Source organism: Sapajus apella, unplaced genomic scaffold (genome assembly GCF_009761245.1).
Source record: "Sapajus apella isolate SASKATOON/1434 unplaced genomic scaffold, GSC_monkey_1.0 scaffold75, whole genome shotgun sequence".
NCBI classification, from domain to species: domain Eukaryota; kingdom Metazoa; phylum Chordata; class Mammalia; order Primates; family Cebidae; genus Sapajus; species Sapajus apella.
In genome coordinates this window covers 1,516,572-1,539,844 of record NW_022437015.1, presented here as the reverse complement: position 1 = coordinate 1,539,844, position 23,273 = coordinate 1,516,572, and the positions used below count along the sequence as shown (strand labels likewise).

General features: G+C 38.4%; 1 long non-coding RNA gene across 1 annotated transcript in view; it reads left to right on the top strand.

Annotated features, from left to right (window-relative positions):
• The window catches only part of LOC116532227, a 52,657-nt gene extending 30,174 nt beyond the window's left edge, over positions 1–22,483 (top strand). The window contains exon 5 of the long non-coding RNA XR_004260786.1: positions 21,516–22,483. This is a non-coding gene — a long non-coding RNA (uncharacterized LOC116532227). The remainder of the gene's footprint in view (positions 1–21,515) is intronic.
• The last annotated feature ends 790 nt before the right edge of the window (positions 22,484–23,273 follow it).

The window sequence follows — 23,273 nt, the reverse complement described above, 5'->3', positions numbered from 1 at the left end:
TCACCACAACCTCCGCCTCCTAGGTTCAGGCAATTCTCCTGCCTCAACCTCCTGAATAGCTGGGATTACAGGCATGCGCCGCCATGCCCAGCTAATGTTTTTGTATTTTTAGTAGAGACGGGGTTTCACCATGTTTACCAGGATGGTCTCAATCTCTTGACCACGTGATCCACCCGCCTCGGCCTCCCAAAGTGCTGGGATTACAGGCTTGAGCCACCATGCCCGGCTTTTTGTTTGTTTTTTGAGATGGAGTTTAGTTCTTGTTGCCCAGAATGGAGTGCAATGGTGCGATCTCAGCTCACTACAACCTCCACCTCCCGGGTTCAAATGATTCTCCTGCCTCAGCCTCCCACGTAGCTGGGATTACAGGCATGCACCACCACGCCTGGCTAATTTTGTATTTTTAGTAGAGACGAGGGTTTCTTCATGTTGGTCAGGCTGGTCTTGAACTCCTGTCCTCAGGTGACCCACCTGCCTCAGCCTCCCAAAGTGCTGGGATTACAGGCGTGAGCCACTGCACCGGCCTCACACTCACTCTTATGGGTGTTTGTGTATGGCTGCTTATTTATGCTTCAGTAGCAGAGTGGAGTAATTGGGACAGAGACCATATAGCCTACAAATCCTAAAATATTTGCTGCTTGGCCATTTACAAAACATTTAAAGTTGGTCTATTACAAAGGTTGCCAGGTCCCTCACAGCATCATCTCTGATAGCTTTAAATGCCTAATTTGCAGCCTTGTCATGGTCTAATAGGGACTATTATCATTCTATTCTCTTATGTTTGGTGGGGATTCTTATTTCCTTACTCCCTACTGTGACACTTCCAGAAAACTCATTCTTGGTGAACTTCAGTTGTGGCTGAAATCCCTTTAGCAATTTCTGTAGGCTCTTGTATTTTTAAGAAATGAACATCTCTTGGGCCAGCCAAGCAATTGGGACCACCCAAGCAATTTGGACCACCCAAGGCTGGCCTTGTTCAGCCTCTAAGATCGACAGGGATCTCACAAGAATTCAAGTAAGGAAAATTCTGCATTTGAGTAGAGACAATTAAAATTTAAAGAAAAATTTTAATTCAGTTTCCTGAGTTTGGAAATTTCATTTCAAGACAGATCTGGGAATGTCAGCAGCAAGGATCTGTGTCATCCATCCTAGCATGACCACCTTTAACATTTAATTTCTCTGTGTGTCTGTTCAGTGCCTTCCTTATTGTTGACTCAACCTTTACTAAGTTTGCATTCTGCTTCCCTATAAATTTTCAACTATTCATAATTAAATGTTGCTTGTTGCTCCAGTGTATGACATAGTGCCCAAGGGTATTTATTTCATGTTTTCCAACTTTTTTGCATTTCACAAATTCTATTTATTTTGCATTTCACAGACTTTATTCCTTAGTGTAAGAGTTTCAGTGGCTTAACTCTGCCTTGCTTGGGTAGTTACTTTTTGAGTTCTGTGATGGTACATAATGGCACCTGGAAAGTGTCCCCCACATTTAGTACTTTCTGCTTTGGACTACAAGGCAGATCATATTCTAAAAATCATTGCTGTCTAGGACTGCTTCCCAGAACTATGTTCTCCAGAACTGTGGGTGGGACAGTTTACCTTCGATGGGAATGTGAGTGTGGCCACCACTTGGTTCAGATGTGTTCATATTGCATTTCTACATCTTGGCCACTAAGCACATAATGCCCCTCATCTTATATGTATGTTTCTAAAGATGCTTCTGTTTATACTGTTCCAACTCTTACTGAAGCAGCAACATTAGGAACTAAGTTTCAGCCAGATGCTATAGTCTGAAGTAATGTCATGAGACCATTTTATAAATTTACCTGCCAATTTCATTCACAAGCCCAGGAGGCGGAGGCAGGATTATTACTGAGCCAGGAGTTGAAGACTGCAATGAGCTATGATCGTGTCACTGCACTCTAACTTGGGTGACAGAGCAAGATCCTGTCTCAAAACAAAACAAAAAAAGGAGATACTTATAAACAATTTAGATAACACATAAAGAAATAAATATAATCAAGATAAGCCATAATCTTGTCACTCAACTGAAACTACTATGAAACTTTTGGTGTATAGACTTTTATTATTGATTTTTATTTTTTTGAGAGAGTCTCGATATGTCACCCAGGCTGGAGTGTAGGGGCGCAGTCTTGGCTCACTGCAACCCCTGCCTCTCAGGTTAAAGCTATTCTCATGCCTCAGCCTCCCGAGTAGCTGGGATTACAGGCATGTGCCACCATACCCAGCTAATTTTTGTATTTTTTAGTAGAGATGGGGTTTCGTCATGTTGGCCAGGCTGGTCTCAAACTCCTAGCTTCAAGTGATCTGCCCGTCTTGACCTCCCAAAGTGCTGGGATTACAGGCATGAGCCACTGTGCCTGGCCTTTGTATAGACTTTTAAATACCAGATTTCTTTGATATTATTGAGCATATATTTTTTCTAATGATGCCACCTATTTTGATTTTGTGTGTAATCAAGCAATTTTATGATTCTAATTTGGCTGTAGGAAAAGAATGTACTCTTTATGTGGAAACAAATATTCTGGTTACATTGATGGGTATGTTTCTTGTAGTAAGTTAATAAACGGACACATTGAAGATTATTTAACTTCTTATACGTCAGATATAATGAATGTCTTTATAATTTATCTTTTTACAGTTGACTGTTTCCTTACCAAATGTAATTTTAGTCATAGAAGGTGCAGCGAATACTCTCAGGACTCTGAAACATGGTTCGTACCCATGGAAAAGAGCCTAACAAAAATATTGATACCATGGATATGTTCCAAGTGAAAACTCTCTGTCCAATATTTCAGTTAGAAGGCGCTACCATGTATAACCCTATTGCAAATAGAGTGAGGACAGCAATTCCCACAAGTGTGGTGTGGTAGGTAATTGCCATCTAAAATTTTACTTGCCAAGATATAGAATTCCCCTTTGGGGGTCTATGAAGTTCCTTGGTTTTATTTTCCCAAACAAAGAAACCTCTGGGTTATGGGCACCTTATTCACTTTCATTACCTGGCAGAATTTGCAAGATAATTGCCCAGAACTAGCATGTTGATTCACATTTTTACATTACCCATCCCTTTTTTATTTTTTTAAGCTGCAGAAGATCATTTGATTCACAAGAAGAAGCAGGATTAGTCTAAAATGTAGGCAAAAAGCATAAAAACAATTAATGAGACTAGGATTTAATGACAAATGTATGATAAGCTTTGGAGCAAAATTTTTCTCTCTAGTCCTCATATTTGGTAAAAACTAATTATGAATGAACTTATACTTGGCCTGATTATTTGCATAAAGTGTAGCATAGGCCTTTTGGATTGGCTTTGATGAAACTCTGTTCCACAAGGAATTTCAGATAAGACTTTTAAAGTCGAGCCCAGCCATGGGTTTGTATCCTCTAATACATGTGAATTGGGTGATCCTCCCCTCTTGAGGTCCCAAGGTAAACTCGGAGCTTCCAGGCTTGTTAGAAGTGACTTTTTTTTTTTTTTTTTTTTTTTTTTTTTTTTTTTTTAACCAACCACAGGTTAGGAACCTTGTGTGGGGACTATGGAGACAAGGTATGAGGCCGGTTCTCCCCAAGGGGCTTTTATTGGCTTTGCATGTGAAGCTTGATTCCTTAAAGGGAAACACACCTTTTCAGTCAAAGCCTTGATAAAATAACCAGTTTTCCCAATTGTGTTGTGTTGACAAAGAAAAATGGAGTCTTACTGCACTGATGCAAACAACTATATAGCCATAAGTTAAGAGTATTCACAAGGCCGGGCGCGGTGGCTCACGCCTGTAATCCCAGCACTTTGGGAGGCCGAGGCGGGTGGATCACGAGGTCAAGAGATCGAGACCATCCTGGTCAACATGGTGAAACCCCGTCTCTACTAAAAATACAAAAAATTAGCTGGGCATGGTGGTGCATGCCTGTAATCCCAGCGACTCAGGAGGCTGAGGCAAGAGAATTGCCTGAAGCCAGGAGGCGGAGGTTGCGGTGAGCCGAGATTGCGCCATTTCACTCCAGCCTGGGTAACGAGCGAAACTCCGACTCAAAAAAAAAAAAAAAAGAGTATTCACAGATAGTTTCCAAATTCAAGAGGAACCGGGCAAAGAAAAATAAACATGCTCCAAATTTTGTTCACAGGGGAATATCTTCTCAATTATTAAAAGTCATAAATACTTTAAAGTAACTTTCCTTGACTCTAAAAATTAAAACAAGGATCAGCAATATTCCAAGCAAAAGTTAAAAAGGTTGCTTTACTTTTCTGAGTGTGGTCCACTTAGTTAACTTTTGTTTTGTTTGATCTTTGTCAACATGTCAGTTGTTTCTGAGTCCCATATGTTCTTTATTTCAATGTCATAATCTTTAAAGCTATTAAAAACCTACATTTGAGAATATCTGTTAAACTCCTTAATATAGCTTGATTATAAACTGTCTTTTGAGAAGGAACAAAGCAAGACAACAGTTATCTGTAAATAAGTTTCCAGGATAGTTAATGGTTAAAAATATGGCTGACAAAGAAGTTTATTTATCTTCGTGGTTTATAATAATTTTACTCTTAATTATGATTGATAGCATATACTTAGACATTAGAATTTTAGAAATCCCATACAATTTTGGAACATATATTAGTATTATTCGCCAAAATATAACTCAAGATTGGATATCATTTTGGCAATTTCATGTAATTAAAAATGTCACATGATCCTGTTTACCTCTTTTCTGAATGTTTTAGGTTCTCTCTGAACCATCCAAAAAGCCAGGCATCAGGAAGGACAATTTCTAGATGGCCATAAATTATTTTGCCAAAATGATGTCTCAAAAGATAAAAACCTTTCATTAGCCTTTACTATGACATGAAAATTTTGTTACAAGCAAAATTTTACCCTTGTATTAGTTTATTAATGTTAACCCCAATTCATTTGCATGAAACCTTATAGATTATTCCATCTAATCCTAACCAGTTTGACCTTGAGGTGAAATCTTTACAAATCTTTTATAACCCTTTTACTAAAGGGCAGATTAGTGCCTTAAGACCTCCTTGCTATGCTTTTAGTTTAATGCTTAATTTATGAAAAGACCATATAGATGCTACGGGAGAACAGGGTGTAGTTCTTCTACCATGCATTTCATTGCAAGGCAACCCAAAGCCAATTGGCTTATTTTATAATCAGCCCATCCCTGATGGGAGTCTCATCTCCCAGTGGTGGGTGTGGATGTTTCCTTATCTTCCAGGTGGCCAACAGCATGCTTCTCTGATTTATAACTACTATTAGCCATCCCTTACAGTGTATTTTCTACCTAGTTATTACACACTAAAGCTCTCTCATAATGCGAAGTAATTTCTGATGCCCCCAAAACTCAAAACTGTCAGAAAACACAATGCAAAACAGAACAGAGCCTTTGATTTTGAGAGGGATCTATCTCCTTTTAATTGCTGGGGTTTCATAAGGAAAACAGAGTTTTTTTTCCCAAAACAGTGTTTGTTTCATCTCCTCTGTTTTTCCCCAGGAGTCCCATATTACCAGAAGTTATTTTAGGGCCTTTTATGCATGCATTAAGAGTGGTGAGACAAAAAAATGGAGAAAAATAGTTCAGTCAACTGAGAAGAAACGAGGCTTTTTCCAGAAAAAACAAGATTTGAGAAGAGAAAAACATAAAGGCGTTTTAAATATACCTATAACTTGAATATCTACTTTTAATTAAGCACTCTGTAAGAAAATCCTTTTAAATCCCTTGTTGCTTGACTTTAACCACACCAAGAAGTTAAGATTTTCAGCTTTTAAACTTTACAGAAATTTCCCTTACAGATGAAGCCAGAGCCTTAATTAGGTTATGACTTAACCAGAAGTGTACAAGGTATTTTTAAAAGGAGTGATAGGCAGCTTTTGAAACTGTCATTGCAAAACTGTCACTGAGACAATGAAAGAGATCTGACTCAAGCAGCTCCATTTTGTTTGAAGCCCCAAGCTGTCCTTGCCCATTGCGGGGCATAGGCAGAACCAACTTTGGGAGGAGCCAAATTTATAGTCTATAGTCTCAAACAAAGACGATATACTTCCCAAGATATACTTCCCTCTTGCCTGGGAACCAGACCAAGAAACTAGCCACAGGATTGGGAACAATGGCCCAGGAGCCATGTAGCTGGAGGCTACAAGATTTTAACCCTCCCTAAACTGCTCTCAGGATCAGTGCTTAAGATATTTTGTAACCCTGCCCTTGATGGATCAGCTGGCACCACCCAGATTGACAAACTGGCTTATATGATTTAGTACAAGAAGACAGCCACCATTGTAAAATGGCAGAGACAAAGTATTGCCATGGAGTTAACAGATTATGTTCTCAAAGACATGAAACAAGATGGAGGCCTGTAGCCAAGTTTGCCACCAAACACTTTGCTGGGCTGGCTTGAACAGCAGGCTCATGGGGTCCTGGGCCTGCATCCTAACCTACAATACCCTTTCTTTGACAGAACCATACAGAAAGACATGCAAAGCATACAAGATTGTCTACCCCTTAAGACCAACCTTAAATCCTTTTTCATTAATTATACATTTACAGAGAACATAAACAGTGATCCTTATGATCCCTTTTACCGGTTTGCAGAGGGAGAGAGAAGCCAAAAGCCCAATTGGTAAGAAATGTTTACCCTTTTGCTGGCATATCAGGCTTCTGGGTTTCCTTTCCCCTAGCACAATTCTATGCCAAGCATTTTAAAATTTGGAAAATTAACTTTTCCCAGGTTGGAAGAACATTAGAAAAGAGATAGAAGCCATTTTGAACCACAAAAGAAGGAAAAACGCCATAGAAAGGAGTTTCAATGGGGTTGTTAAGAGATACTGGCTCTGCAGTGAGGGTTTGACTTAGCAACATAACATCCCTCCATATGAGGTCAAATACCTGAGTTAAATTTTGGAAAGCTTCTATATACCTATCAGGGTTGTCAGAAAATCAGCCTCAGTTTCCCTTTACTTGCCTAAGGTCCTTGAAGGAGCCCCAAATAAGGGGTCCCTCAGATGATTTCCTTGAAAGTTAATAATTTTGGGGAACTATTTTCCCTGGGCCTGCCCGATATGGTTGCTAAAAGAGCTGGGTTGATCTTGCAATACTTTAAGGGTAAGTAAAAAGGCCATACCCTTGTGCAAAAGAAAATAAGCTACTTTTTCTTCAAAGTTTCAAGGTCAGAGGAGTCCCAATGCTTCAACATATACTCCAGGGGAAGCCCATTAGAGACTTGGCTCCCAGAGTTTTTATTGTAGGTTGGTCCTGTAGGCACTTTCTGCTTTGCATGTACCAAAATTCCAGATTCCCGGAAGGAAAGCAGGTATTCAACATGACTTACTTTTATTTGCACAAACAATCTAGTAAAAGGTCAACCTTGGCAACAGGTCTTCCTAAGGATACTAGTCTCAGGCCTGTGCACATAAGTTGAATGTGTAAAATAGATAAATATTGGACACTTTTGTAACTGATCACATGCAAACTGCTTAATGGCAGAAGTGGGCGAGTTTAATAAGAATGAGTTTAAATGCATGATTCTTGTTATATTTGGGGCATGCTAAAAAATATTGGGAGTCCTTTAGGATATGTTAAAGAGCATAACAGGATTTAAACAAAATCTTTACTATATTGGCTGTTTTTGCTTGCTTCCTCTTGCTCTCATACTATGCATATAGTTAAATGAAAGAACTGTGTTAATTTAAAATTTTGGGTGTCATTCCTTCCCCACAGTTTATTTGGAAATTGGCATTCAAGAAGTGCACGGGAATATTACATTTTTATTGTGTGGTTTCACATCAGTGTTATTAGAATACAGGAAGTTTGTTTAAAATAATAGGCATCTTCATTTGACAAGATTTAAAAACACAGATTGGCTGTGGTATCTGGGCATAATTTGATACAGGTAATAGTATTTTCCTCCATATTGAAAATTGAGGTAAGTTTTGTAACCTCTTTGATACATTCTCCTAGTAGAGTTAAAAATGTTGAAGTGTAGCCACCAAAATGTTCATGTTGGCTATCCTTTTTTCTTAATGAAAATGTACTACTTTGGTGGAAAAAAGTTAATAATTTCATTAGTTGATAGGTAAATAATGAGTGATAGATACTGTTATGACACCAGTTGACACCTACTGGATATCCTGCAATTCATTTCAATTCTGACACTAACTACCAGGCACACAAAATGTTCACCCACCGGGAATCCCCTTGAGCTTTGAGTGTCCAGAGTTTTACTGGCCATGTGATTAACTTCCTTCTGCAGCTCCTCTTTGCTCTCTGAACATCTGGGGATGTGGCTAAAAGTTCCAACCCTCTAATCATATGCTTGGTCTTTCTGGCATGGCCAGGCCGTCCTTTGAAATATGTGAAGCCCTACCTTGAGCCACCCCTAAGTATAAACTCAGGTATAGTCCAAAGAGGCTCCTTATGAATAACAAAGACACTTCAATCAATCAGGAAATTCCAAGCCTCTCTGAAGCTCTGTACCAGGAACAGGTGACAAAGACTAGATTTATTCTTCATTATATGACAGTTACGTTTTTATATTTTGCCTCTGGTTTTAGTAAGGTTTTTGTTGTGAAGAACACAAATGCCAGATCAAATGAAGGGGCTATAAATTGCAGGGCTACAAGGGATTTTGAGCAGTAAGGGAGACAGAGGTTTTATTGGAAACCCACCAAAGGAACTGGTATGTAGCTATGCCTCTCAGTAAAGGGAACTAGAAAGCTATTAGGAAATCTAGGCATCTGGAGAAACTATGTTTTTGTATGTGCATCCATGTTTGCTCTGCATTTTTGCTTTGTCGTCATCTTGCCTGAGGTTGTTTTGCTCTCTTGTTTGACTTTCTGTGCCCTGCTCTACCCTAGAACGTCCACTTACTCGGAGTTTCTGCTTCTACATGAATGTTTTGAACTTAAGTTCTAGTTTATATGTGGCTATGCATATTGAAAACTTGGGTTCCCTTTTTGGAGACAGAGTTGTACAGGCTGTTGCACAGGCTGTATTGCGATGGTGTGATCATAGCTCACTGCAATCTTGAACTCTGGGGTTCAAGTGATCTTCCTGCCTCAGCCTCCCACCACCCCCTGCTAATTTTTTTGTTGTTAGAAAATGGGGCCTGACTATGTTGCCCAGATTGGTCTTGACCTATGGGCCTCAAGTGATCCTCCCACCTCAGCTTCCCAAAGCAGTGTGATTATAGCCATGAACTTGAGTTCTTACTAACTTTCAGCCTGACGGGCTCTTTCCTAGCTATGCTAGTCAGCTGGGCTGAGGAGTCAAGGGAGGACAGGCTTATTACTATGGAAAGCACTTCCAAAACATTAAAATGTTTCTCTTTATATAGTGCTTATCAATGCTCAAAGCTGAACTGAAAAAAGAAAAAAAAAAATTGGAAAGAGTACTTAAAATATTAAGGATACTAAGTATGTTAATCCTTTTCTTATTTCTAATATCAAAAAGAATTCCTAAAACAAAAGATTGATAAATGTCATGACGTACAATTTAATTGGGTTTAACATATTTAATAAATATTTGACTTTTGATTTATTTTCATAAAGGAGTTATGAACCATGAGACCAAATCAGTATATTTGTGTATATTTTTGCATATTCTTCCAGTCTTTTAATTTTTACTTAATCTGATATTTAAGTGAAAAGAGTTTATTCTTCTCTGTCCTAATTAGTTAAGTATATATTCCATTTGTTAATGAAACCATCCTTTGCTCACTGAATTGTAAACACATCTTTATCTTTCTGTCTTCAAACATCAGAGCCATAAAATAAGATTCATAAATGCATCTACATAAAAAATAAAATATTTTTAATATATTAATATTTTTAAACATAAAATATTTTGTGTCAAAATTCTGTTAATGAAGTCAAAAGAGAAATGAGAAACTGGAAACAATATTTGCATCAAAAGACCGTAGTTAAAAATGAGCAATGGTCATGAACAGATAATTCCCAGTAAAACCAAGGGCACTTTAATATATGAAAGAATGCTTAGTTCATTTATAGGAGAAATGTGAAAAACTACAGAAAGTTAATATTTGAGAACTTTGTTGGCAGGACTGTGGGAAAACTGGCACTTATAGAATGCTGGAATGCAAAATAATATAATACTTATGAAGGACACTTTGGAGATACTTATCAAAGTTATAGTTGCCCTGGGGAATCTCCCCGGGGTTCTGGTGAGTGATGGCTGTGGGGCTGCAGTTAGCCTGTCCCGGCCCTGTGGCTTGTTGGGTTTGAGGCAGCATTCGCATATGTTCCAGGGTGGCTTTTCCCCATGCCCTCACTCGGTTTCTGGAAAGGAGGAGGAAACTCTGCAGCTGTCACAGTACTTTTGCTTAAGACGAAGCCAGGGATCTGGAGTTTCAAAAGAGCTGGGGACAGAAGGTTTGAGCCAACCCACCCACTCCTCCATTTGAGCCCCAAGGCAGGTGGTTTCCTGATGCTAGCTAACTAGAAGCGGCCTTCCTAGGGGTAAGGGAGAAAAAAAATTAGAGTCACCTTTATTTCATCTAGTGATTCCTCTTCTAAGAATTATCCTACATATCTGAAAAAGTGAAACAAGTTGCATATGTAACATTGAAGAATATTTTGTAATCGAAAAAGGTTGGAAACGATCTGGGGGTCATCAATAAGGGTCTGGATACACCGGTAGATTCTCATAATGGAATACTAGAATGCTGTAGAAATGAATGAGGTGGCAGTCTATGCAGTAATATAAAATTTCAAGGCAATATTAAGTGAAAAAAGGTGTATAAAGATAATACATATAATGAGTTTTCTTCTGTGGAAGAAAATGGGCGAAACATACATGTTTACTTATATTTTTAAAACACATAGCACTGAGATATAATAGCAGTTACCTGTAGGTGCTAGGAGAATGGGGCAGGTATATCCAGAGTGAGAACAAAAATTTTCTATATATAATGTTTGGAAGATCCAGGTGATTTTCCTTTTTTGGTATATGTAGTAAAATATATATAGCATACAATTTACCATTTTAATAATTTGTAAGTTGCAGTCCAGTGGCATTTCTTTTTTTCTTCTTTCTCTCGCTCTATTTTTTTTTTTTTTTTTTTTAAAAAAGCAGTCTCACTCTGTTGCCCAGGCTGGAGTGCAGCGGCGAGATCCGTACTCACTGCAACCCCGACCTCCCGGGTTCAAGCAATCCTTTCAACTTAGCCTCCTGAGTAGCGCATGCCACCATACCCAGCTTTTTTTTTTTTTTTTTTTTTTTTTTTTTTTTTGAGGCAGGGTTTCCTTTTGTCACCCAGGTTGGAGTGCAGTGGCACGATCTTGGCTGACTGCAACCTCCACCTCCTGGCCTCAAGTGATCCTCCTACCTCAGCCTCCTGAGTAGCTGGGTCTATAAGCACAGGCCACCACACTCCTCTAATTTTTAAATTTTTTGTAGAGGTGAGATTATAAGTTGTTTAAAAAAAAACAGTAATATGTGCAAATGGTAAGTAGTACAAAATTTAATTTGTACTAAAGTTGTTCTAGTTAAAAGCCTTCTTTCTGCTTTTAGGTTTCCAGTGCTTAATCTTCCTTCCTCCTTACCAGATACAAGCAACCTTCCAGAGATGGTCTCTGCATATGAAAGACAATGGTCTTATTATGAAGTTGTCATATTGAAGAAACAATAACTTAATAAAAGCTGAAAAATAAATCTGTAGATGAATTTTTAATAGTGATATGTAAGCAAGTAACCTAAATAAAAATTTGGCAACAAGAATCCAGGAGCAAATTCATGATAGATACACAATTGGGAAAATGGTATTCATACCAACCATGCAAAAATGTTTCAATTTTAGGAAATCTTTGAATATAGCTTTTACTAGGTCAGAGGAAATGAATATCACATGAGTAGCTTCTTTTTAGTACTTTTATGATTTAGTTATTTTTAAGTTATTGATCAATTTGGATTTCACTTTGATGCTGGTAGCCATATAATGATCTCACATTTTATTTTAAATGAGTAGCTGTTGTCTCAATACTATTTATTGAAAAATCGACATTTTGCTCACTCTTTTTTTTTTTTTTTTTTAAAGAGACAGGGTCTTGCCATGTTGCCCAGGCTAGATTTGTACTCCTGGGCTCAAGCAATCCTTCCAACTCAGCCTCCTAAGTATCTGAGATTGCAGGCATGTATACCCCTGTGCCTGGCTTGCTCATTCATTTGAAGTTCTGTGTATCAAATACTAAATTCTCACCTATTTGAGACTCACTGGTTGGTGTCATTGACTGTCTTCCTGTGATAGCATAGAATTATTTTGATTGTGGAAGTACTATAAATGTTGCTATTTATTGTGCCTACTTGCTGCCTGCCTGCATTTAGACTCATTTATGTGATGCTGTTCCATATACTCTAAATTTCTTGGTTCTGTTTTAACAATGTTTGACTCAATGACTTTTCATGACTCTTGTCTTCCCTACTTCAGCAATTTACTAGTCTCCATCTTGAATGTTTTTATTAATCTATTTTGTTTTAATTCTACCCAGATTTTTGTTTTTCCTTGCTACTATTATACATATATATATGTTTCTGCCAGATGTCACATGGTATAAATGCCTATATGGACTTTGTAACAGAAAATTTACTTACTAAAGTTAATATAGGATGCTTTTTAATAAAAGTGCATGTAATATAATAACAGTAGCAGAGCTATATTAGAAACAGTTCTGATAATTCATGATCTGTACTTTGTTGCATGCCCATTGCTGCATACTGCTTGTGTTTTTGGTTGAGTCATAAGTAACTTTTATGGGGTGTGTCATGACTGTCATATTCATAGAGAGTTGTCTGCCTTGCCATGGTCTTTGCATGACTTTAACAGGACCTCTTTTCATACACAATTCATTCAATTTTATGTTTTTAATAGCATCAATTTTGGTGTTTAACATGTGACTCTGGACTATGCATCAGAATACTTGGCTGTTAGTGTGAAATGAAAGTTCATGGCTATCATATTTTATGTAACATAATTTAACATTTCTTTATCAATAAGACTTTAGATTGTCCCTTTCACAAAAAATGGTGCGGTGAAAACTTTTCCTTGTATCTTTTTACAAGTAGTTTTATGATTTCTATATGATGGCATCCTTGAAAAAGTTGGTAAAAGTATGAACAGTTCTTATTTATTAAAGTTCTTCTCAAATTGCTCTTCCAAAAATATTTTGGTTTATACTGCAGTGTTAACCATTTTACAGTTGCTTAAGTAATTTTCTTCAAGTACACAAGGCTATGTAACCTGTATTTTACCACTATAGCACAAAACAGATTTTCCAAAATTGTCGTTGTGCACCACGGATTTTACAAGGATGTTATAAACTTAGTTCAGTTTGATTTACTGAATTTGTAGTAAGTATAATTTTTAGCACTTAGAAAATTCAAAATGTGTGTTTATCTGTTTATAGGGTAAATTTTTATGAGGGTGGATGTCATCCTGTTTTTTTTTTTAAATAAATGTTTTGTTTCAGAACATTTTTTATTTACAAAAAAGTTACATAGTACAGAGTTCCCATATGTTCCACACCCAGTTTCTCCTATTGTTAACATCTTGTATTAGTCTAGTACATTTGTCTTGTATATTACATTTGTCTCCTTCTCCTTTATTGCCCTTGGTAACCTCTAATCTACTTTCAGTCTCTAAATTTGCCTGCTCCAAATATTTTGTATAAGTGGAATCAGACAATATTTATCCTATTGCGTCTGGCATATTTCACTTAGCCACAATGTCTTCAAGGTTCATACATGTTATAGCATATGTCAGAATTTTATTCTTTTTTATAGCCGAATAATATTTCATTGTATGTATATGCCACATTTTATTTATCCATTCATTTTGTTTGTGTACCATGTTTTGTTTATATACCACATCTATTAGTATGTATTTGTTTAGATACACAATTTGCTTATAATACCACATTTTGTGTTTCTGGTATCTAATGGATTATTCTGCTCTGGAACATGTGATGCTTTTGTTAATTGCTTACACATTTTATTAAGCTAACGAGCTTGTTCATGCTAACATAAAATCAAGAATTGTCTAACTTTTGCAATAAAAATCTTGAAGTTGACTCTGAAGTATTAAGATACAACTTCAGTTTACTGGGATTATAAGGCAGCCATATGTGATATTATCATAGGCTATCCAAAAATTAACACAAATATTTTCTATTCTAGATGTGATATATTGGCATCACTGTTCACTCTTTTCCTCCTTGATTAAAGTGAAACAGTTACATTAAAATAGTTTTAGGTGGCTGGGTGCGGTGGCTCACACCTATAATCCCAGCTCTTTGGGAGGCTGAGGCGGGTGGATCATGAGGTCAAGAGATCGAGACCATCCTGGTCAACATGGTGAAACCCCATCTCTACTAAAAATACAACAATTAGCTGGGCATGGTGGTGCACGCCTGTAGTCCCAGCTACTCGGGAGGCTGAGGCCGGAGAATTACTTGAACCCGGAAGGCGGAGGTTGCAGTGAGCCGAGATCGCGCCATTGCACTCCAACCTGGGTAACAAGAGCAAAACTCCGTCTCAAAAAAAAAACAATAGTTTTATGTGTTTTAAAAAACATTTTTTAAAGCTTTTTTTTTTTTAGAGGGGTCTCACACTGTCTAGCAAGCTGGAGTGCAGTGGCACGATCTCGGCTCATTGCAACTTCCGCCTCCCAGGTTCAAGCAATTCTTGCCTCAGCCTCCCAAGTAGTTGGGATTACAGGATTCCGCCACCACACCTGGCTAATATTTTTATATTTTTAGTAGAGATGGGGTATCACTATGTTGGCCAGGCTGGTCTTGAACTCCTGACCTCATGATCCGCCCGCATCAGCCTCCCAAAGTGCTGGGATTACAGGCATGAGCCACCATGCCCAACCTAAGCTATTTTTAATGTAGGTCAGTGTGTTGTGTAAAATTGATGTCCACTACCTGAACATCTGTTGCTTTCTTTCTTTTATTCCTTGATATTCCCCCCATATTCTCTGAGGGCCTTCAGTCAATTATTTAAAGGAAGGAGTAAGTTCAAATGCATATCTATGACTTACGGTTACAAAGAATCATTTTATTTACCTCCAGTATACTTTATATTAAAAAATTATAAAAGGCCATAGGTATTCATTTTCAAAAATTTGAAAAAAAAAAGCATAGAACAATTAAAGAATATGCAGAACCACTGGATTATTGCTATATTTCTTTCTAGTGTGTACGTATATTGATGACATATTTAGGTGGCTCTTAACAAGAACATTTTCTTGTCTTTAGATGTGAATTTATAGAAACCTTTCATTTGGACCATGATTGTTTTAAAACATTTCCTTTTATTTTTTAATTAAATGTTTTTCTTTTTAAACATTAGAACTTAGTTTTTATTAAATTTGAACATAATACATTTAACACACTTATGGATACATTTTTGCGTGCATATTTCTCTGACTTCTTACTACAAACTAAACTTGTTAGAAACCTGATTTTGTGTGTGTGTGTGTGTGTGTGCGCGCGCACATGCATGTGTTCCTGTTTTGCATTTCTATTCTTTGTTTTCTAGTTTCATCTGTATGCTAGGACATGTCTCTGTTCATTTCTGTTTCACTAGATGATTTTAATGACTGTAGAGTTATTTTATGCTTTTACTCTGCTTTTCTAGTACTTTTCTATGAAAAACAACTGTGATACTTCTCATTTAAATATTTATTTGTTTATTCATTTATTTATTTTTGAGACAGGGTTTCATGCTGTCACCCAGGATGGAGTGCAGTGTCGTGATCTTGGCTCACTGCAGCCTCTTTCTCCTGGGTTTGAGCAATTCTCCTGCCTCAGCTTCCTGAGTAGTGGAGCTACTGGCAGGCACCACCACTCCTGGCTGATTTTTGTATTTTTAGTAGAGACAGGGTTTCACTATGTTGGCCAGGCTGGTCTCCAACTCTTGAAGTCAAGTGATCCGCCTGCCTCAGCCTCCCAAAGTGCTGGGGGATTACAGGCATAAGCCATCATGCTGGGCCTCATTTAAATATATCTTAATTACCAGGTGCAGTGGCTCACACCTGTAATCCCAGCACTTTGGAAGGCTGAGGCAGGTGGGTCACGAGGTCAGGAGTTCAAGACCAGCCTGGCCAACATGGTGAAACCCCGTCTCTACTAACAATACAAAAATTAGCTGGGCGTGGTGGCGGGTGCCTGTAATCCCAATGACTTAGGAGGCTGAGGCAGGAGAATCGCTTCAACCTGGGATGCGGAGGTTGCAGTGAGCCAAGGTCACACTACTGCATTCCAGCCTGGGCGACAGAGCAAGGCTCTGTCTCAGAAACAAAACAAAACAAAACAAAACAAACCTCTTAATTATCTCTTACCTGTTTGTTCCATTCTAGGCAGTGCATTCTTTTTTTATAGTAGTCTTTTGATAACAATAGTTAACAGGCCAGGCACGGTGGCTTGTGCCTAGGAGGCTGAGGCAGGCAGATCACCTCAGGTTGAGAGTTCAAGACCAGCCTGGCCAACATGGTGAAACCTTGTCCATACCGAAAACAAAACAAAACCAAAACCCTACAAAAAATTAGCCAGGTGTAGTGGTGCTTGCATGTAATCCCAGCTACTCTGGAGGCTGAGGCATGAGAATCGCTTGAACCCGGGAGGTGGAGGTTGCAGTGAGCTGAGATTGCGCCACTGCACTCCAGACTGGGTGAGAGAGTGAGAGTGTGTTTCAAAACAAAAAACGAAAACCCAGTAGTTAACATTAACTGAGCACACATTAACTGTTAAGTGTCACACACTGTTCTATGTATGCATTTAACTTAGGAAGTAAATTCTAATAACAATCCTTATTTTTTTCAGATGGGGTAATCGAGGGCAGCTACTGTCAGTAACATAGACCCCAGTATCACATAATGAAGACTCATTATCTTTATCAATGATGCTTCAGTTGGAGGTAAAAAATAGGTCCTTTTCAATATCCAGTGGTGACTGTGCTCCTAGGAAGATCAGCCAAGGATACATAATCTGAAAATTTAATAGCACAGGTAGGTAGGATTCACTGCAGCGCCTCTCTAGTACACACCTGGATGTGACCATTGTGTCCACATGTTTTTCAAACCTGACAGGAACAATAACCTCATTTGGAAATGACTTCTAAAAAGGCTATTTTTACTGGGCTTGGAGGTATGTGCTTGTAGCCCTAGCTGCTTGAAAGGGTGAGGAGGGAGGATTGCTTGAGCCCAGGAGCTCTGAGCTGTAGTGAGCTATGCCAATTGGCATCAATATGGTGACCTCCCTGGCACAGGGGACCACCAGGTTACCTGAGGAGGGGTGAACCAGCTCAGGTTGGAAATGGAGCAGGTCAAAATTCCCATGATGATCAGTAGTGAGATCATGCCTGTGAATAGCCATTACACTTCAGCCTGGGCAACATAACAAGAATCTCTCTCGCTCTCTCTCGCTCTCTCTCTCTCACACTCTTTTTTTTTTTTTTTTAAAGCCACCTTAGGAAGAAATGTCCTTTTTTTTTTTCTTTTTTTTTTTTTTTTTTCTTTTTAAATTACACTTCTTCCTAAGGTTGACTTGTTTTAGGGATAGCCAAACCTACAGGTTCTTCTAATTGATATACTCATCTCACCAACACTAATGTTAATGTTATTTTTAATGCATTTCAAAGAGGTCATCAAACCAATAGAAGTTCAGAACTGGACAAGAATGGCCAGCCAGTAAATTCTAGACTTTCTCTTTGAAACCTCATTTCTTATAATGCAAGAATGTAACCTCTTAATTGCTCTATTTGTATTACATCATCATGTTTGGACTTTCCTAGATACCCTTGACCTCTCTGGTGTTTCCTGTTATGGTGAGTCTGTTCTAACAACCTTATTGTAGTCATGTTTTTGCACATTAACCACACTCCATGGAAGAAGCCGTTTAACATGAGACTTGTTCCTAAGTACTACACTGGCTCTGGCTTCCACGTAGAGGATTACCCTTTGATTACTTTATCTGGCTACAAGGACAGAAAGATTCTTGGGAGCCAACCTCCCATCAGGTCAACTATTTTGCTACAGATACTACTTTGCAGGTTTAGTCCCCTATACTTTGAGGTCTTCAGCCTCAATTTGACTTCCTGTCTTGTTCAATGAGGATTTTGGAGTTATGTCAGGTGAAGAATCAATCTATCCAGTCTGGAATGTTGCTGGGAGGAGGGCTGTCTTTCTGTAATGGGGGAAAGTGTTTTTTTGAACTACAGAGTAAGTTGTAGGCTATAATGTATTGTGCAATTGTTTGATTTTAAAGAAAGCATAGCTTTACTCTTCCAAAACTGAACATCTTACGTCTGCATTTCTATTTATTATGAGCTGCGCTGGGCCTTACAGATATTGTTTCCTGGATCCTCTAACAAGTTAATTATTGATATTAATCCTCTAATAAATTAATTATTAATGTACATTGTACAGATAAATGTAATTGGAGAGAAAATAATTTTAACAGGATCAGAATCCCTTCCAGTTCCAATTTAAATTTGAAGGCTTAATTCATGGCATCTTATAGTTCAAAGAAAGCTTTGAATTGTTTAGTATATACTAACACATATTAAAGAATGAGAAGTATGGATAAATTTCCCAATAGTTGCCTAGCAGAAGCATATACTTAGTAAGTATATGACTTACTAAGCAGGTGATCACGAGTGATTTAGGGAGCCCTTTGTAGCTTTCCCCTATTTACCTTTAGCCTTTGTCCATATCACCAATGACCTCTTAATTTTCATATTGCCTATAGAATTAAGTTACCCTGTCCAAGAAGTCACTTTGTTTTACCCTGGCCCCAGTGCATTCTTAAATATCAGGGGTTATATTCCCTTTTACTCGGGCATTGGATGCCTCATGTTGCCTTATATCAAACTTTAAATGATATCCTCATGTCCTGAGGGCAGGACGGTAGAAGAAGAACTCATTTGGCATTAGACTTTTTCATGATGGACAACCTGCTGCTTATTTGGAAGACCTTCATCTTCAAAATATTGATCCAAGTCCTTTGGGGCTGCTGCTACTGCCAGAGTTGTTTTGAGTTTGACAGTACCTCTCCAGAGCCTTAAGGTAAGGGACATGTGGTTTGAAAGGTGAAATACAAGTCCATAATCTATAAAATACTAGAGCTTAATAGATGACTACTTCATTACTCTGATTATACCCATCAATTTTTAGGTTTGAACATTGAGATGTGGGGTTGGATGTGGGGTGGCTTGTCTGTACTTCCCCAGGCTAGATTGAAAACTCAAACCAACTGCACGTGCCCTTCGAGTACTTTGTTTTTGGAGTTTAAGACGTTTTAGGGTCTTGGCTTCTCATTTATTATATAACAAAAGGGAAATAAAAAGTAAGAGTGGGATAGTGTATAACTAGTAAACATTTCCTGTAATATAATTGTTGATGTTATTAGGGATTTTATTCCTGAGGGTTTGGGAGAGGAGGGAAAGAGGGGAAGGGATGGAGGGTCCACCTAGAGTCTGTTTCAAAGAAGGAAAAAACTGCATAGTGCTTTGAAGAAATTGATCATCAGTCCGAGAAGAAATGTGATCACATCACCCCCAAGTCTGCCCCCATCTCGTTTCGAGTCATAGCCCTACTTTTACCCCCTTTTGCTGGTTTCATGTATTTTGAGGGTTAGCAATTGTTCATGCTCTGGGTGAATTCAAACACTGTGTGAGGGACCAGTTGGTTTAGGCCATAAGAACTATATAGAACGGATGGTTTCTTGTGATATGGGGCTGTGGTGTCTGCGTGATGGGGAGCATCAGAGAAGGCGTTTGGGGCAGGATGGAGGGAAGGGTGCATATCCTGTAAGAATCAGGGGACAGTGATTTGTAACTGATCATGTGCCCTAAAAGTCAGTAATGGCTGCAGCTCTACTACCAAGCCCTGACAAGCAACCATTGTGATTATTAGCAGTGACTTTGAAAAATATTACTACTTTGCAGCTTTACTATTTTACTTTCAACCTGCTCAGTATGTTGAAAATGAAGTTTATGGACTATCTTTATATAGAAGTACCAACTTGTAATGTCACCATTACATTCAGGTTTCCTCCCTGCCCTTCCCTGGCTTCTAGTGCCATGTTGGGGTTGATGGGCCAGCCTGTGTCCTGTCAGTGTTTTCTGAGTACTTATTATTCTATTCAGTTTTTGGATTGATGGGAGAGAGGCAGAGGGGCTAAAATGGGGATTGAGCTATGTATATTTCTAAAGATTTCTTGTGGATTTCACATGTTCCAAGTAATCTTAGTGTTTGGTAAGTACAGGACATTTAAGCAGCAAACACAACTACAGACATTAGAAGTCATCTGGTTCAGCAAGTTGGCTTTAAGCATTTCCTATATTCCATGTTTTACGCTTGAAGATACAGTTAAGAAAAGTTAACTTACTGAGAAGTTCTATTGATCCTGGAACTATATTCACCTGATACAGGAAACCAGTGTTCTTCAAAAGTGATGAGAATGCCTTGACAAGATGATAGGAACCAGCACTGTATATTTGTTCCCCAGGGAACACTGCAACATGTAGGCAAAGCCCTTGGTGACCTAATAATACGTATTTATGAAATTCCATGGGTTCCTTGGGATGGGACTAAAAGTGTTAGCTTTGGGTTAGCTGTGCTTTTCACCAACTTCTGCTTGACAGGATCAGAAGACTGCTGAGACAGATACGGCTATGCTAAGCTCTTCATGTTCATCTTAGGGACTCACTGCATTCTATTTTTTAACTACGTGTGCTACTCAGAGTTAGGAGATCTTGGATGGGACTCCAAAACGATTTAACAGATTCCATACCTTATGTTAGGACCAGAGCAGGTAGTAAAGCATGTAGTGATATGATTTTGACCCAGAAGGATGGTTTTGGGTATCAACCTCAAGAATGTCTGCAAAAGGTTTTCAATGAAGACAACAAAGAATACCAGTGCTTTCATCGGGAGGAGGAATGAGCCTGATGGTTGTAGTGCCTTTTGCTTGTGGTACACGTAGCCAAAGGAGCTCTGTGATGCCAACAGACATTGAGAAAGGTAATCTTGGATCACTGCCAGCTGAATTGGCCAGTGCACCTTGCATTGAGTACTCTATATTGCATTATCTGTCCTTTTTATGAGGTGCTTATTGTACTTAGTTTTTAGGGCCCTGAAAGCTTTCTTTGCACTTACTGGTTCAAATCCTAGCATCAACTACATGTTAAAAGTAGTCAAGAAAAGAATGATTTGGCTTATTTTAAGCTTTAAGAGTAACATACTGACAGCTTATGAATATATATATACAATATAATTTATATCATAATATGAATATATAACCAGCTTAACTCATCTTCAGATTTAGATCCAGCACACAAAATAGCATTTTAAAGCAAAATACTTTGGATTTTATGCATGAGGGAACTACAAACTACACTTTCCACAAGGGGGGGAATAAATACTTTTTTCTGTGTCCTTGGAGTATGGGTGGGATTCGTGGATACATTTCTCTGGTTCACCATTTCAGTGATGTTAAGGAACCTCATGTTGCAGCACAGAAGATTTTTCATCGTTGGAAGTTAAGGTTAGTTCACTTTCATTGATTCCTCCCTACACTGGACTAAAGCATTTAATCTGGAAACGCATAGGTCTCTATATAGCTTATCATAACTTCTATCCATAGAAAGGGGCTTTCAACAACCTGTCAGTATATTGTGAAATGTCTCCTATATCAACTGGTAATAAGAAATCAGAATTACAGCATTAATGAAGTATCACCTAGATTGAACTAAGCAGGAAAATTTTAGATGGTAGTTTACTATCACAACCAATACATAACGGTTCCTGAATCCTAAAAAGGTGGAGTTCTTTATGGTATTAGTGCCTATCTTCAAATTACTTGCTCTCTGGAAAGATGCTGATAAAGTTTTGTCTGGCACCATAGTATCCCTGCTCTATGGGAACCATATCTGTACAATAGAATCTCCACCCACTGGCAAGATGATAGCTCCAAGGACCGTCATCTTCCAAGTGGGCATGAAGCTGTTAGCTTTTTTTTTTTTTTTTTTTTTTTTTTTGTGCTTCTTAGTCAACTGGGGTTTTTCTGCTGTGGTTCTGAACCATTTACTTGGTAGACGGGGTTATATATTCCGAGTTAACCACTACTGGGTTAAGGGACCTAATGTTATTAGTATCCACTTAACTAATTTCAAACATACTTCCTAGGACACAGTTTCATAAAACTAAGGTTTAACAGACTGAAACCCAAAATTAGTAATATAACTTCCCTTAGCCGTTTTTAATGAATGCCTTAGTAATACTTTGGCTTCTTGAAGAGAAGCTAATGCCAGAACCCTTTGAAATCGTCCATCTGCAGCCAGGCGTGGTGGCTCACACCTGTAATCCCAGCACTTTGCGAGGCTAGGAAGGGCAGGTCATGAGGTCAGGAGTTCAACACCAGCCTGCCCAACATAGTGAAACCCCATCTCTACTTAAAAAAAAAAAACCTGGGCGTGGTGGCCATTGCCTGTAGTCCTAGCTACTTGGGAGGCTGAAGGAGGAGAATTGCTTGAACCTGGGAAGTGATGGTTGCAGTGAGCCGAGATCGTGCCAGTGCACTCCAACCTGGGCAACACAGTGAGACTGTCTTAAAAAAAAAAAAAAATTCCTCCTGCCTCTTTTATACATGTTGATATATGCTGCTTTGCAGTTGCATTGTCAACATCCACTCCCAGATTATTGCTGTCCCGAAGTAGGATAAAAAAGTGCTACCCTATTTTCTGGCTTCCCTGATTACTTTTTATATTTTGTGTGGAGACAAGGTTTTCTTGCTACGTTGCCCAGGATGGTCTTAAATTCCTGCGCACAAGCTGTCTTACCACCTGGGCTCCTCAAAGTGCTGAGACTACAGGGATGAGCCATGGCACCTGCCCTGGTTTTTCAAATTGGATGTAACATCCAATTAGCAGCGAAACTCAGCAAATGGAGTATTTTAATCTGTGTATAATTGAAATTCCAATTTTGGTTTCTCAGGACAAAATGGGGAACAAGATTAATTGTTAGAGATATTGTTCATGCTTGCTTACATATACATAGTGATAGGCGAATCGTGTTTAGGGTTTTTTTGTTTGTTTTTGGTTTTGTTTTTGTTGTTTTGGTGCAATGTCTAATTACATTTGCCAACTGAAGTTACCTAGTGGGGATGTTTCCATTCTGTGCTAATTGATATTTGGTACAATCAATTTGCTCAATAAAATTAAAGATTTGCTACTTGTTTTTGAAATGG